A 17073-nucleotide genomic window follows, 5' to 3' on the forward strand; every position below is an offset into this window, starting at 1 on the left:
CAAGTTTATTAAAACAATAATATTACTTATGTATTGGTATAAGTTTCCTAGACCACTTTTGTAAGATGTGGAATATTTTGAAAGTTTGGAATTTAACAAATACAAAAATTAAATGAAAAGATGGTTTTATATTTTAGACTGAGACATGTGATTGTGCTAAGGTTGTGTGTTAATAGGGACACCTTGACCTTCATGCTTCCTTACTATCACTTGCTTCTGCCTTGTACTTTTGGACCACTTAGAGATGGAAAGAGGAGACCCTAGAGATATGGGGTGCTAACCACTCCTCCCTTTCCCAACCCCATCTATTAAAAATAATTGAATTGACACTCATATAATAATCAGAGATGTTCAAATTTGCCTACTAAACAAAGACCTCTCCAACTGGGAATAATCTGAAGAAGTTCAGGAGTTTGTATGAGGTTGGCAGGCACAGGATGTTTTTACTTCAAAAAGACATTCTTACACCTTTCATTTGTGTATTGCTAAATGTCACCACTGTGCTTTGCATTTCTTTTCTTCCTTCCAGGGGCTTCTCAACCCCAAGGGCAACCATAAAGTCCTATACAAAGAAAGATACAGCAGTGTGAAAGAGGCCTGGATGGAAAAACAAAGACAGAGCCAGTGAGCTAGAGCCAGAGCCAGAGAACAAGAGAGAAAGGCAGAGAATGGAAAACACAGACAGAGAAGGCAGATGCATAGAGAGACAGAGATTCGATGAGAAAATAAGGAAGGAAGAAAGAAAGAAAACAAAAACGTTCTCAGCACTACAACTTCTGCCTTGTTCTGTTCCAGAACAGTATGAGCTCAGTACTTTTTCAGTCTCTCAATTTTCTACAACTAATAATTTGCTCTTTCAGTTAGTGGCAAAGGCTTAACAACAAAGGTTCATCTTTAATATTAGAGAGGCACTTTTAAAATTTATGATGCTAAGCCTTTTGTTCTGGATATGGTATGTTGCACAGGTCGAGGGACTGGGATTTCAGGTGTCTAGTCCATACCCTTATTCTTTTACTTATTAAATCTTTTAGTGTGTATTGTTTTCTTTTTTCTCTTCTTTTATTAGTGTGTATTTCTTGAGTCATTAACATACAACATATATAGGACTTCCTCTGAGGATACAATAACGTATATGATGGACAAGATATGTAAAAGTGCCTTGAAGAGACTTGGTCTTGTGAGGGGACAGACAGGAAACGGGCAATTATCACCTAACTTAGGTCTTTGGTTTCAAGGTAAAATAAGAATAATAACATCTGTGTTCGCTGGGATGTTGTGAGTGTTTGTGGAGATAATAGTACAAATGAAATTACTGAGGGACAATGGTGAAGATAGGGCTGTATCATGGAGCTTACATTAGTGATGGAAGGAGATGGGAGATACAAAAGCAAGACAATATTTCAGATTTCATAAATGAATGGCAAGCATAGAGTGGTGAGGCAGAGAATGACTGGAGAAAGAGACTATGCTAAACTGGATAGTAAAGGAAGAGCAGGACCCTACTAAACTATATGGAGTTTTGTGCAAATCACATGAACACACGTAGAACATTTTAGGCTGCTCATGTGACTTTGGATTTGTCCTAAGGGCAATGGTAAGCCTTTGAAGGGCTTTAGCATGATAGGATTTTAAAAGATCATTGGCTGCTGTGTGAACAAAAATAATGTTGTAAAGAAAAGGATATGAGCTTTATCCGGAGATCAACTGGAGACTATTGAAATAACCCAAGCTGGCTTGAACTACATAGGAGCAGTGTAAACTCATTCATTCATGCAAGAAATACTTATTGAGTGCCTACTCAGTACCAGACCCTTTTCTAGGACATGGAGTTACAGCAGTGAACAATATAGAAAAAAATCCCCTAATTCATGGAGAGGGCAGAGACAAAAAAAATAGCAACTAAATAAGTAAAAAGGAATTGAGTACCCTATAAAAATTTATCAGGGAAATGTTATAAGGAATGCCTTTCGGAGTAATGGGTAGTGATCTTAAATGTATGGTCAATGAAAATTAGAAGTTGTAGAGAAGTGGATAAATTCACAGTACGTTTTAAAGTAGACCTAATAAGACTTAATGAATTTGATGTGGCAAGTGAGAAAAATACATCAAGGATGATGACTTTTATAATTTGACTTGAGTATCTGGGAACAAACAAGTACAGTGACATAATAAGGGCAGAAAATTTTCCATTCACCCAGCAACTTATGAACTCATTTGCTTAGTCTTTATTGCCTCTTGTATTATATAGTTTTCACTTTGCTGGAGTACTTGTATAGAAGATCACCAGTGAAGAAGCCAGAGATGACTTATTTGGTTATCCCAATAATACATCTTATTGTTAATTAACTCTCAAGGGTTTTTTTTTCACAATTTTAGGAAAGTTTTAAGCAAATGACTTATTTAACATAAATTGGCTATGTGACCCTACTATAAGGTGTTTAAAACACCAACAGCTTAAACTTCTTAGATCAAAGGACATCCTCCAGGCCAAAATGTTTCCACTGGAACAGTTTCTTTGCTTCCTGATTAAAAGCTTCCCTAATATATTTCCATGTGTTATTACATATTTGCGTATTCACTTTGATGGAAAGCAAGAATAGCAGCCAAATACATATTTCATGCATTCTTTTGATTAAAAATGATAAAGGTAATATTAGTGTTTTTTTCTTTCTCATCTCCAATTTATGAAGTGGAAATAATTTTCCATAGAATGGCCAACTAAAGAAAGGAAATATGATAAATTCAGATTATATCATTCCTCCATTTATCCTTGTACCCTGTCTATGACAGAATACCTGATGTTTGGGGTATAACAAAAATAGATGCATAGAATCATAGAGTTTAAGAATGTAAAAGACTTTTGAAATCAGCCATTCTTACACCCTAATTTTTAAGATACACAAAAAATAGTCTCTGGAAGGATAAATAGTCTAACAAATGTCATGCATTGAGAACAAACCTAATATAAGATTAAATTTTTTAACTACATTTTATTTTCCTATTTAATCAACTATTTGGACAGTCAAGATAAATGCCAATCATTTTACCTGTTACCATAAATGACTCATAACCATTGACAAATCTATAGGTATTCACTTCCTAAGGTAAAGAAAAATCATAAATTTTTTACATGGTCATTTTCTGTTTAACCTTAGACATTGAATGGACTTGATATATCCCATAGAAGAGGCCCAGTACTTAAAGACCAATCTCCATATTAGCTGACCAATTTCTGCAGTTCTAGATAGAGTATCAACTGGGATATTTTTTAAACTTTCAGAATTACTAAGTCTTCATTTTTTAAAAATAATTTCTTTTAGTTATCTGAACAATATTTCAACTCCACAGAAAATCATATTTGCATATAGGTAAGGAAAAGGGGAGATGGTGAAGACAGAACATATAGGTAAATAGGTAAATATGAATTGTATTTTTATTTTAGTACAAAGACCAAAGCTGATAGGGAAAGAGATTAATGAGGCAAAGTGGATGGATTAAAGTCTCAATTAAAAATAACAAATCTATTTAATGTACCCAGCATGCAATGTCCTAACTTGCCATGGAATCATCCAGTGAAATGTTCAATACATGGGATTTCAAATTTTCAGTGATAAAACTGCCTAGAACTTGGCTATTTTCAGTCAATCCTCAAAGCTTAGCTCTTTTAGCCCTTCTTGGACTCCCCTCTACCCATTCCCCTGAAAACACTTTATGCTCTCAGAGGACCCAGTGTATACTTTATCCTCTGCTTCTGTGGTTTTCAATACATTTGTTTATTTACAAGTTTGTTTGTTTTTTTAAATCCTCGGTAGACAATAAACAACTTAAAGCCAAAATATGGACTATATTAGGCAATACATATTTAGTAAAGGAAACAGCATTATTAAAAGTGAAAATTATTGCTTAAATGAGTGAGTAAACAAATGTATATTGCTAAATGTCACTGTTTTACTGCTTCTGGAGTGTTTTAATGTGAACAGAGTGAATTATAGTATTTTTAGAGCACTTGGTAAAATGTGAAATAGCACCAAAGATATATAATGAAACTTTAACTTATACATTTGTGGTTTTTTCCCCAATCATTTATAGTTCTAGACCAAAGTATTTATTTTCTTTCTGGGGGAAGTTTACTAGTTTATGAGTAGAACACTAATCTTCCAAAGAAAGTTATACATTTTTCCATGATTAGTGGGAAAAGGTGAACTAAAGCTTCAAGATTAAGAAAGATAGCTTCATTATTTAAACAGCTCTACTAACATATAGCACTTGTAATATATTCTGAATATCTATAACTCCCCGCAAGTGGAAAGACTATGTCAATTATCTATTGTGGTATCTTTCAGCCTAATGAATTCTGCACTCACATATGAAACTTGAAGAGTGTTTTAGTGCCAGCAGATCCCTTAGAGTTCACTGAGAACATTGAAACCCAAACAAGATGGATGACTTGCCAAATTCATCCAACTGACTTACAAGTAGGACCCAAGTATGTGGAGTCCCAGTGCAGTGCTCTTATACAACAGTATCCTGTGTTTGAGCTTGCATTTGCAGGCATTTTCAAAAGAGCATAGGGGACAGGGAATGAACAAAACATAAGATAAAATTTTAGAAAAGTGCAAAACAATTTCAATTAATTACAGATAGATATTATATTGCCATATAATGTTTTAGAATTCTAGTTTATATAATTTTAGAATAATAAAGAAAACAATTTAAATGTAATATTCCATATTACAGTAGGAAGATATTATTGATGGGCATTTTAACCTTTGTTTTATTTGAGGATAACTTAAAATACAAAGAACACATGTTTTCAACCATCAGTTATGATAACACAATATTCAAAGTTATAATGAACTCAAGTTTCTGGATATCTTTTTTTAATGTCAAAAATATTTAACATTTTTTATCAAAATAGAAATGCCTATTCTCTGAGGTGTTGAATGGTAGGAGTGGCTATATAATAAATATAATTCATTTCATTAGAAATCCATTTTTCTTCATGGCAAATATTTAAAATATTAGATTTATGTATAAATTGTTTAGGTCCATAATTAAATATCATTAAAATATCATTAAAAATGAATGACTTTCACAACAGAGTGACACTCCATTTCCAAAAAAAAAAAGAATGACTTTCAAGAAAAAACACAAAACTTTAAGTAAAACTTCAAGCTAAAATCTCAGGCTTCCTTTATATCCCTCGGCATGCCCTTCCCCTCTCGCATGTTAACATACTGACTCACTAATAAATAAATAATAACTTTATTCATTTAATTTAATCGATCCCTGCTATGAATACACAAGATATATCAGTTCTCATAAGGCTGTTGTTTACCAACCAAGTTTTCACAATGCATATTCCTGAATATGGGTACATTGAATATGTCATAGCCTCTCAAGTTAAAATGTAATAGTTTAGGTTTTATATTCAGTATTACTTTCCAGAGATCCAACATGTATTAGTGACTCACTAAAAGACTGAAAATCGAGTCACATTTAATTATTGATTTTGGGGAATGTGAGTGGCAACCAGAAAGGTGAAGAAGTAAGAGGAAAAGTGGTTCCTAGAGGTAAAATCATTACATTTACAAAATGTATTAAAATAATTTATAAATAGAGTAACAAATTTGCTTCTCAAGAGTTAGGAGGCTTGACATTTTTGTAAACTACCTAAACATAGAAAATAAATAATGCCTCCTGTCTCCTATCTTTGCTGGTTGTTTGACTTTAGGATTCTACTAAAAAGGTTATTGACAGAGAGCAGCTGGCATAGTTGATTGCTAAATCAATTCCCAGACTCCTAGAATCTGTTGTTTTTATTTTAAACAACCTTAAGACCCACCAACAACTCCAGAGATAAATTTACTCTGTGTTCTCTTTCATCTCAATTTGCTGTCACTCTAACCATTAAGAATACAATTTACACTTAAAAATCTAATCATGGAACTGGATGATATTTTATCAGGCCTTACAGTCAGCTTAATGGATACTCACGAAATTTAAAAGTAAACCATATCCAAGACTCTCTCAACAATTTTGGTGATAAACCATTTGTGCTGTCAAGTATGAGATCACAGACAACTCTGCTTGTGGTTTCTATGCCAGATTCCTTTCACTCACCAACCCAACAAAGGCAGCTAAAAGTTATTAGCCAATTATCTACTTTCTTCATCAATTATATTGACAAGGTTTAGGTGTGTATGTCATATTTAAATTATAGGGAAAACGTGATTATACATTTGTCTTAAATTATAGTACTTAGGAAACAGAGTGAAGAAAAAGGAAAAAAAAAAAACCTAAGTGGCAGGGACCCTCTGTTTTTGAAAACATGTTTGTAATTCTCCCTAAGTCCTGGAGAAAATATATAGCCATTTGAGAAAATTATATAATTTCCCCTGGTTCAATTTCCTAATTTCTGGGTTGAAGAGGTTATAACCCACCTCACAGGGCTTTGTGAGAAATACATAAGATGATCCATACCTAGAATTTAGCACAGTACCTGGCATACCATTAGCACTCAGTACCACACATGTTACATCTACTTTTATCGTCCTCATGTTGTCATCATGATCATCTATGACAAACAATCTCCAAAACTTCAAAAATCCTTAAAGAGTAGATGCAAAATAGTATCTTGAGAACTACCTGAGTTTTCCTCCAATTACACTTAGCATTCTTGGCCAGGCTGTTTGTAAATTTCCTTTCTCATTATCCTTAAATGCAAGGGGATAATTTTTAAAGCCATCACATGGCATGTGAAAAAGTGTTGCTTCTCTGTTATATAGAGATCTAATTCCTAGGAAATAAAATCAATTTGGCACTTTTTAATCACCCTGCTAAACTATTTCCCTACTACTCGGTATTTGGCAAAAGGAAAGAATGTTGCAACTGTAATACCTCCCTTCCCCTTTGTTTCCACCTGTGGGAAAATGTCTTTCATTTTTTCTATTTTTTGGCTCCTACACATTCAAATATTCTATGTTCACAAGAAATTCAAAGAGACATGAAAAGCGTAAAGCAGAGCTATACAGCCAATTAAAAAGAAATCTTCTGGTTTTGGAGTTTACCTCAGAAGGAGAAAAAAGAACTTGAGGTTTTACTTTAGCAGAAAATTTTCTACAGGGTGCTTTAATAAAGATAATAAAACTTCACACATTTTCAACTACAGGCATGTAACATAAACTGAAATATTTAGTAGATAGAGGATAAAATGGAAGCATGTTAATAATTGTTATTTAATAGGCTTAACACAACAATTAAATTCACAAATATATTCTCACTTGAATGACACATTTGGAAGTCATCCAATCTCTCTTCCTGCTTTATATTGTGTATAATTGATACTATGTTGTCATTTAAAGCAGTACACACTACTTATCCAGTGTCTGCCAAGAGGCTATTTATAATCACATAAAAATAATATTCCTCTGGGAGAAAATCATTATTAATGTAAACATTGTCATGAATTATAGAAAATGGAAAAGGTTTACATCTTAATGCAACCAATATATAAGCGAATATTAAATCATCAATTTGTTTCTAACAGGGAGTTTCAATATGACAATATTGTAATTTTTTCATATCTATTTTCACTCACTTCCTATAAGAAATTGGAATTGGAATTGTGCAAACAAGTCTTCTTTACTAAACAAGAGCTCATTACCCAAACACTGTGGATGGTTACAATAGAAATTGGTTTATAGGTGACACTTTTTTCCTCAGGAAAGCAGCATGTTAATCACAAAGCAGAAATACAGAATCAAATAGGGCAGTGGGCATTTGTAAAACAGAATATCAATAATCACTTGTGAATAAGGACAGACACAAGTATGAATGGTCTAATTTGGAAGAGAACACAGTGGTATAGATCACATCTATATGGTGCAATGTTTTGTTCAGTTTTTACCCTGGATTGATTTCTCATTTATTATTATTATTATTATTATTATTATTATTATTATTATATGAGACCGAGTCTCGCTCTGTCGCCCAGACTGGAGTGAAGTGGCGTGATCTCGGCTCACTACAAGCTCCGCCTCCCAGGTTCACGCCATTCTCCTGCCTCAGCCTCCCTAGTAGCTGGGACTACAGGTGTGTGCCACCACGCCCAGCTAATTTTTTGTATTTTTAGTAGAGACGGGGTTTCACCGTCTTAGCCAGGATGGTCTCGATCTCCTGACCTTGTGATCCACCCGCCTTGTCTTCCCAAGGTGCTGAGATTACAGACGTGAGCCACTGTGCCCGGCCAGTATTATTAATTTTTTAAAACTACATCTAATTTTATTACCACTTCCTCCCCTATTTGGGATAAAAAAATGGCCAAATAAATAGGAAACAATACTAACTCATTGCAAGCAATTAATAATAACAACCACAATAAAGCTGAAGATAAGCATTGATAAAACATGCCTTGATAAAGCCTGTTCTAAACCACTGTGGCCCTCTCTCTGGAATTTTATAGAGAATATAATCTGCATCATATGATTTAGTGCTTAATTAGCACCTTCTATTTTTCTCCCACAGCTGCTTTATATTATTCATTGTTTTATTCATAATCTCTGACTGGATTGTTATCTCCTTCTGGTTTGAAACTCTTGTTATGACTGCTAGCATTAAGTACATACTAGAGATTCAATAACTGCTGAGAGATTGATTAATAGAACAACTTTGAGCATAGCAACTCAGATGTTGATGAGGATGTAAATAGGAAAATATACTGTCTTTCAATTGTGGAACAATTATTAGTGCTATGCAAGAATAACAGTATTATTATGTCTTAATGTATGATACTCTAGAAACCAAAATAAGAAATATACTAAGCTACAATAAAAGTCATAGAATTGACTAAAAACTATTGAGCAACGGGTTGAATAGTCTATAATCAGTACAATCAGTATAATCATCAATGCTACAATCAGTAATGTTAATGTTAATATTGCAAAATTCATTTTTGTCTTCATCTTTTGCAAACACAAAAGCATCCTCTACAGAAAAAAAAAAAACTATAGAAAAGAGATACTTGTTTATCAAATAGCTCTCTCTGAAAATAGCCAATTATTTACATCAAAATAGGTATGGGCATATTTATTATTTCCATATTTAAAAATAAGTCCTGCTTAAGAAAAGGGATAAGAACTATGCATTTATGGAAATGGTTAGAAAGAGTCCTATTCTCTATTTTTTATCCACTAGGCCACACAAATGAACCTTAGAACAGCATTGGAAGAATATATTCATGTAATTTTCTAGAGTTCTTTTTCAATCTTCACTTGTGCATATAAACTAACAGATATGATTATTAAAATACATGGTGCATTAATAAATAACACATAATTATTTCAATAATTCTTTGATTAAACCTTAATTTTCCTTGTTTCTCATGCAGCAATTCAAATTACTCTGTATTATTTCTTCCTTTTCATCACTATTTTAGAGCATGCTTTTAATAGTCCCAGTGGGTTACCTGAGAAGGAATTTATTCTTGTCTGACAGCAAGCCATGCCATTAATAGTGACAAGGCTAGACTAAAAAAGCCACTTTAAGGAAAGTTCTCTCAAAGCAAAGATATACCTATCGAGCCTGCCTCCTCTTTCACAAGACTAGGAGACAAAATTCTAAAATTGCAAGAAAAATGAAAAAGCTTAAGCCTTCACTTTGTTTTCTTTTCTGGACACAGAGGATGTAAAGTAATATGAACACTGTATTAAGGGCAAGGTAGTCTTATTCACTAGCCTTCTCAAAAACCTGAAGCATTTTATCACAATGAAACTGACTGAGAGAGTGGTAACAGCTTCAGAGGAAACCTCCACTCAGAAGTACATGGATCTATTTCTGTGTGCATTCCAGTTATAGTGACTAGAATGTTTAATGTATTGATTTCGACAAATATGACAATCTGATACATTTATCCTGAATAGCTTCCATAGACTTCATATAATCAGAAAGCAACTCTCATGAGGGTATGGCAAGTCCAGGAACTGTGTGCTTCCATAATTAAGCCTAGGCTCGCTCTCATTTCTTCTCTCATTGTAGCCTAATTCTGTATGCTGCCTGTAGTCTACTCATGCACGCAGCAAACCTGTCTTTGTTAATTCTGAGCTTCTGTCTCTAGAGATACAACCAATAACTCCTTTAAGAAATCTTTACACAGGTCTATTTGCAATGTTTAGAAACCTGTCATCTTTTAAAATAACAAGATTATTTCTACAGATGAATAAAAAGGGCTGCTCTGGGATGATCATCAAATTTTTTTTCATTGAAATAAATATGCTACACCCTGAACTTAATTCAACAAACATATCAGGTTTCTGGCAAGGTATGAGGCAGTGGAGATTTAAAGATAAATATTTATTGAAGGTATATATAAGCAGCAGAAAAAGACGTTCTAGGGAGAGAATAATAATGCTGCATGAAAATTAAATCAGAAAGCTATAAGAAATGGGTAGAAAATCACAATTCTGCTGTAAATGGGAACCACCATCCCCACCAAACACTTAAATAACGCTTATTACGGTTATTATAGTCAAGAGTATTTTATGTGTATATATATGATCGTTTAAAATTTACATTAACCCTATAAACTTATCTCATTTTATAGATGAGGAAAGAGGCTCAGAAAGTTAAGTAACTTGCCCATGTTCATTTGAATTTTTTCTTATATAATTAATTACTTTTATGACACTAGTTACTCTATTTAATTCTTTTCTCTCCTACTTATTCCATGGCTTCAACCATTTTCTCTTTTATTTGCTCCTGAAATCTTTGTGCAGTTCATTCTGTGAATGTTGTATCACTAGTGGTTTTGTTATCAGGTAACTGAGGAATCCAAGGACCTGGGCTTTCATACATAGTAAATTGAGAAGAGGCTCCATTCAGACTGTAGTGAGTCTGATAAATAGTCAAAATCTTCCATTATTAAATTTAAAGGGCATACAAGTGCAGTTCCAACAGAGGCATAAGATGAATTAAATTACAATAAATGAAATAGACCCAAACATATTTTCTGAAAGATTTTACTCTTAGAAAAATGTTGTATATCTAAACGTCTTAGAACATCTTGGGTTTTGGGTTCTCTTGGTGTAACTTCTTTTTTTTTTTTTTTAACCACTGTTGAATAGTAAGATTGATGATAGGCCTATCGGGTATTTTCTCTCAATTTGGAGATCTAGAATATTTCCTCTGTGTAAAGATGCCAATCTATTTTTGCAGTCTTATTCAATAAATTCATTATACTATAGAAGTTGCCATTTAGCTGATAATTTTAATTCAATTGTAATAAGACACTTTTATTGTATTCCCATTGATCCTTCAACTAAAAGAGTTAATGTTGTAAACATTACCTGAAGCACTTGGAATAATGTTCTGTCTCATGGAATCACATTTCAAGTTTGTATAAACCAAATAGAGCATTTTATTTTTATCATATTTAATAGGGCCAATTATATAACCTTATCAAAAATATAAGCAGATCTACAACTATAGGCATTAATCATATTAATCATTCCTCTACTTTAATAGTAATAATTTTTTTCTGGATGTTTTTGTATGCTTGATGGCTAGCAATAAGTTCTACATAAATTGTACCTTGCCTTCATGAGGGCAGGTACCATACATATTTTGTTTACTGCTATATCTACATCTGCTAGGAACTTACTAGTACTGTTCCTAGAATTCAGAAGACAAACTACATTTGTCTAAATTCTACAGGGACTACAGAATTTGTCCATATGATCCTCATAACATTAAACATTATGTAATATTATTACCCATGTTATACAGTAGATAGTAGAACAAAGGCTAGGAGACATCAGATGGCTACTATGGGCAAAATGAGTCTGGTATGTTATTTGTTGATGTTGTTCTGAAAAAATATTTTTCTCTAGTTATCAAAATTCTACTTGTAATAGTCATTATATATGTGCTCAAGTAGTAAAGAAGAGCCAACACTCAGAGAGCCATGTGCTGTAAATGCACTTTGACCAGAAATACAAAACAATAGGACTCAGCCAAAGGAGGAAAGGAAGATATATTGCTCCATTTCAGGTTATAAACAGGTCAAGTTCTAGCAGCTTCCTTACTGCATTATATTTTTAGTGGATAGTCATGCACATGTCACTGTTGGTCCTCCTTTAAGTTTAGATCTCATTTAAGTATCCACCACATATGTGAAATTAAATTGTCAAGATACTTTGTAGAATTTTGAGTTGCAACATTAATTTCTTAAGTGACAGGTAGTGCTCATCACCACCCATGAATAATGGCTTCCTAAAGTTTACCCTTCCTTCAAACCTATGCTTTAGACACACCAGTTTTGGCCATATTCTACAATTTTTTTCTCATTTCCGATCCCATAAACAGACTACTACCCATCATGCTTCATGAAATGCTGCTTTCCTTCATTGTTCTGCTTAAAATCCTTCAAAGACTTCCCTTTATGCCAAATATCACCTCTTTCTGATTGACCAAGTGTTCTATAATCTGTCATCAAAATATATACCACTTATTATTGTCTGACATTTGCCAATTTTAGTGTATCCTCTTTTCAGTCTGATATCCTCATTGTCTTATAAACACATCAATTTCACATGCTCTGTAATGTTCACATTCATTTTCTTTCATTCACATACAAACAAAGCAATCTCAATATATTCCTCAGCACTTAGTCTAATATTATCCATCTTTCAAGTTCTAGATCCACTCCATCTTTTTTGACAGCAGGAATCACAGATGTTTCTCCTCTGAATCTTAAAACATTTAGATTTATTATTATACAATCTAATGCCTAAGTCTAAACTTATTCTATTATTTATTTTTTCTCTTTTAAATAATTACTCATTTCACTTGCTCCAGTCAGGGATCATCTTTTAGTATTCTTATATCCTCTACTATGCCAAGCCTGGGACTGCTGAGCATGCAGAAGATATTTAATATTTGTACTCTGACTTATTTTTCTCACTCTCCTAATGACCCCTTCTCCACCTCTGACCTTTCTCCAAAACTCCACACTTGATTATCTAGCTGCTTACTTCAGTTAGAAGTGTTGTGAATTATCATTGCACTATATAGATGTCACAGTTTGCTGTGAGAATTAATGAGATAAGTATGCAAAAAATGGTAATGACCCTTGGTATTTGGCAGATGCTAAACAAATGATATTTGGACTAGAATCTTCACATACTTCCCTTTTGCAACTAGATACCATCTGTGGCTTGAAGAGTATGTGGTGAGTTCAAAGTTTCCCACTTCTCCCAGCCCTGTCCAGTCCAGTGAGCATTGACCCCACTCTCTTCCTATACTCCCTACTTAAGGTATCCTTTTATTTTTTACAGACCAACAGCTTCTAAATAATCTTTTACTTTCCTATCTTCTGATATCTATAAATCTCATGACTCTACGTCTGTGATAGCTCTAAAATTATCTTAATTTTCTCCATCCCATATTCTACGATCAGGCTTTATTTCCTTTCGTTGGACTTTTCCTGGTTGATCTTTTTAATTTCATTCTCTCCAAACCATCTTGTATAACATTTCCAATCTTGTTTTGTTTTTTTTTTCTAGATTCCCTGAGTACTAACCAAAGTGACCTCGTTTGCAATTTCCTGTCTATGTCTGGGAAACAGATAGATTTGGTATAAAGATAATACTGAAGACTGTGGAATTCGGCAGTCTTAGATTTGAATCTCCTGTCTGCTACTCTGTGCCACCTGGACAAACCACTTAAGCTCTTTGTGTCTCAATTCTTTCATCTATAAAACATGAATGATAATATACTCCTTCTAAGGTTGTATTAGGATTATATAAGATTTCCATAGCCTGGTGGAGAGTAAATATTTAGCAACTGGTACTCACAGAAAGCACTTAACATTTTGTGATTCTGTGCTTTGATATTATCACCTCAGCCTTGTATATTTTTATTCTCAATTTCACATAGACATATCCTACCAATATCTCAAGGTCTATTTCAATTTTTATGTCTTCCATACCATCTTCTTTGGTCTTTCACACTACGAGTACTATTTTCTTTTGCAATAAATATTCATAATAAAAGAGAAAGCAAAAAAGGGATTTGGGAGAACATGTACATATATCATTTAATCATTTAAACAATCTTAAGTAATAAATCTTATAAATAAACTGACATTCAAAAAAACAAAAAACACTAGTGAAGGATTTAAATCTTGGCTTGTGTGACCACCGAGTTTATATTTTTCCCATTGGTTCTCATTACACTATCAGAGTCGACTGGAGCCAGAGTTTTTTTAGTTTCTTTTGTTAAGCAGTTCTGTTTATAAAAATTAATATTTCTTGACTTATTTGTTTTCTTATAGGTCTTCCAAGAAACAAAAGGAAATTTACCTATTTCTTAAACAGAATAAAACTCATTATATCTTGTAATTACCATGTGACAGCATTGGACAATTTTAAACATTTAAGGCACTTTATGGAAACTTCGTGATGTGTTTTTTCTTATATTAAGCATTTTCTATTTCATCAACATAGGAACTGTTTCATCATTACTCATCAATTGTTCCTAACAATGCTTAAAACTAAAACAATAAGGAAGCAGAATAATGATGAAATTGCCTAGAAAGATGATGCAACTGTAAAATATATCATTATTACCCCATCATCACTATGATTGTTTATAGTATTGACTGAAGTATTATGTCATCATTCAAGAGGCTATAAAAGAAGCCTGGAGACACCTTTTTTTTTTTTTTGAGACACCACTTTTATAGCCTACTTTGTTTCACTGAACACAGTTTATAATTCAGAATTATTTTTTCCATCCATAACTGCAAATAGAAGAAAGTGACAGAGGAAGATACTTCAAAATTATTAAATGAATCAGAAGATGAATGCAAAGACAGAGAGCAGTAAGCTAGACTCTAATGATTAGGGTAAAATTGAAATTGATTATACAAGTGAAATCTCAGACTATGAGTCTTCATAAGACAGTGAATTTTCTTAAACTATAGAATCGAGTGAACAACGCATTTCAAAGAGAAAAAAGGAAATATACTATAGTAGTTCCCTCTTATCCATAAAAAATGTATTCCAAGATATCCAGTGGACACCTGATACAATGAATAATGCTGAATTCTATGTATACTGTGTTTTCTTGATCTGAAAACTGAGATAGCTAATAAGTGTCTCACAGACAAGTAGCTTAGAGAGCATGGATACACTGGACAAAGGGATGATTCACATACTTGGTGGAATAGAGTGTGATAACATGACATGCTACTCAGAATGGTGTCCAGTTTAAAACTTGTGAGTTGTTTATTTCAGGAATTTTCCATTTGATATTTTCAGACTGTGGTTGACTGTGGGTTACTGAAACTGCAAATAGCAAAATCATGGATAAGAGGACACTACTATATTCTCATCTAGTTAGCCCTTTAACAGGAAGGACTTTATCCTGTTATATTTTGTGACCAGAACCTGAGCCATTTCATTTTGCTAAAAGAGCATGTCACAGTACTCTTTCTTTATAAAATTCATGTGCCAAAATCTGTGGTTTCTAAGTGCACAAATGCTAAAGAAAGAGAAAGGCAGGCATCCAAAAGAAATGGACAATGTGAATTTAAAAATAATTGAATGTATTATTGTAACCTATGTTTGTAAATACAAAAATGAAAACTTGGCCAGGCACAGTCGCTCACACCTGTAATCCCAGCACTTTGAGAGGCTGAGGTGGGTGGATCACGAGGTCAAGAGATCAAGGCCATCCTGGCCAACATGGTGAAATCCCGTCTCTACTAAAAATAAAAAAAATTAGCTGGGCATGGCGGCATGCACCTGTAGTCCCAGCTACTCGCAAGGCTGAGGCAGGAGAGTTGCTTGAACCCAGGAGGCGGAGATTGCAGTGAGCCGAGATGGCACTACTGCACTCCAGCCTGGCGACAGAGTGAGACTATATCTCAAAAAAAAAAAAAATAAAGAAAGAACGAAAGAAGGAAGGAAGGAAGGAAGGAAGGAAGGAAGGAAGGAAGGAAGGAAGGAAGGAAGGAAATGTTTTATTATGAAATGAAGATGATATTTTCTTTTCAACAAAATTATGGACCATCAAAGATTACAAAAATTAAAGTACTACATTTTGATGATGCATGTTCTAGAAAAACCAGAAGTAATAATATATAATAGAACCTATTAAAGATGTATTCAAAATTTGAAATTGGTATCTGCAAGATGAATGCACTGAAGGCTCATAGATGATAGCTGATGAGCTGTTTGTTTCTTTCTGAAGATATTTCCCATTTGAAGTATACACATCTTTGAAAACAGGGAATATAAGATAGAAACATTTTGTTTTACTATATTTAAATTCTTATCAAAACTTTCACTCTCCCTTTATTCCTACTCCTGTAAACTACTGGAAAAACTAAATAAATTTTTTTAATAATTAAAACTCCAAGTGGTTGATAAATAGAGAAAATTACTCATTCCTGGTATACTGAGATTAAAGTGTATATTTTCTGTGTCTTCATTGTATACTTATCAAGTTATCCTTTTTCATACAATTATTTATGTCTTAGCTTACCTCTTTTCTGGACCACCAGCTTGCTGAGAGGATTCAACAACTACTTACTGAATAAACATTAAAATTCCCGAAACTGGCCGGGCGCGGTGGCTCACGCTTGTAATCCCAGCACTTTGGGAGGCCGAGGCGGGCGGATCACGAGGTCAGGAGATCGAGACCACGGTGAAACCCCGTCTCTACTAAAAATACAAAAAATTAGCCGGGCGTGATGGCGGGCGCCTGTAGTCCCAGCTACTCAGAGAGGCTGAGGCAGGAGAATGGCGTGAACCGGCGGGGCGGAGCTTGCAGTGAGCCGAGATCGCGCCACTGCACTCCAACCTGGGTGACAGAGCGAGACTCCGTCTAAAAAAAAAAAAAAAAAAAAAAATTCCCGAAACTTTTGTTGTGTGAAAATAATTAAATGATTGGAATTAGAGTGAATATGCTTTTATGGAACTATGCCTACCTTGGAGCAGGATTTTTTTCAGAAGTCTAAAGCAAAGCTAAATTGTACCTAGTCTTGTCTAATACAAGCAGTGAGCTCTGAAA

At 33.8% G+C, this 17073-nt stretch overlaps 1 protein-coding gene and 1 long non-coding RNA gene across 5 annotated transcripts in view; one reads left to right on the top strand and one right to left on the bottom strand.

Moving 5' to 3' along the window:
• LOC129472983 (uncharacterized) overlaps window positions 1-2648 on the top strand; it is a 30764-nt gene extending 28116 nt beyond the window's left edge. Inside the window, exon 3 of the long non-coding RNA XR_008654163.2 lies at window positions 530-2648. This is a non-coding gene — a long non-coding RNA (uncharacterized lncRNA). The remainder of the gene's footprint in view (window positions 1-529) is intronic.
• TRDN (triadin) overlaps window positions 1-17073 on the bottom strand; it is a 407513-nt gene that overhangs the window by 245592 nt on the left and 144848 nt on the right. The window lies entirely within an intron of this gene.

Source organism: Symphalangus syndactylus, chromosome 2 (assembly GCF_028878055.3).
Source record: "Symphalangus syndactylus isolate Jambi chromosome 2, NHGRI_mSymSyn1-v2.1_pri, whole genome shotgun sequence".
NCBI lineage: Eukaryota > Metazoa > Chordata > Mammalia > Primates > Hylobatidae > Symphalangus > Symphalangus syndactylus.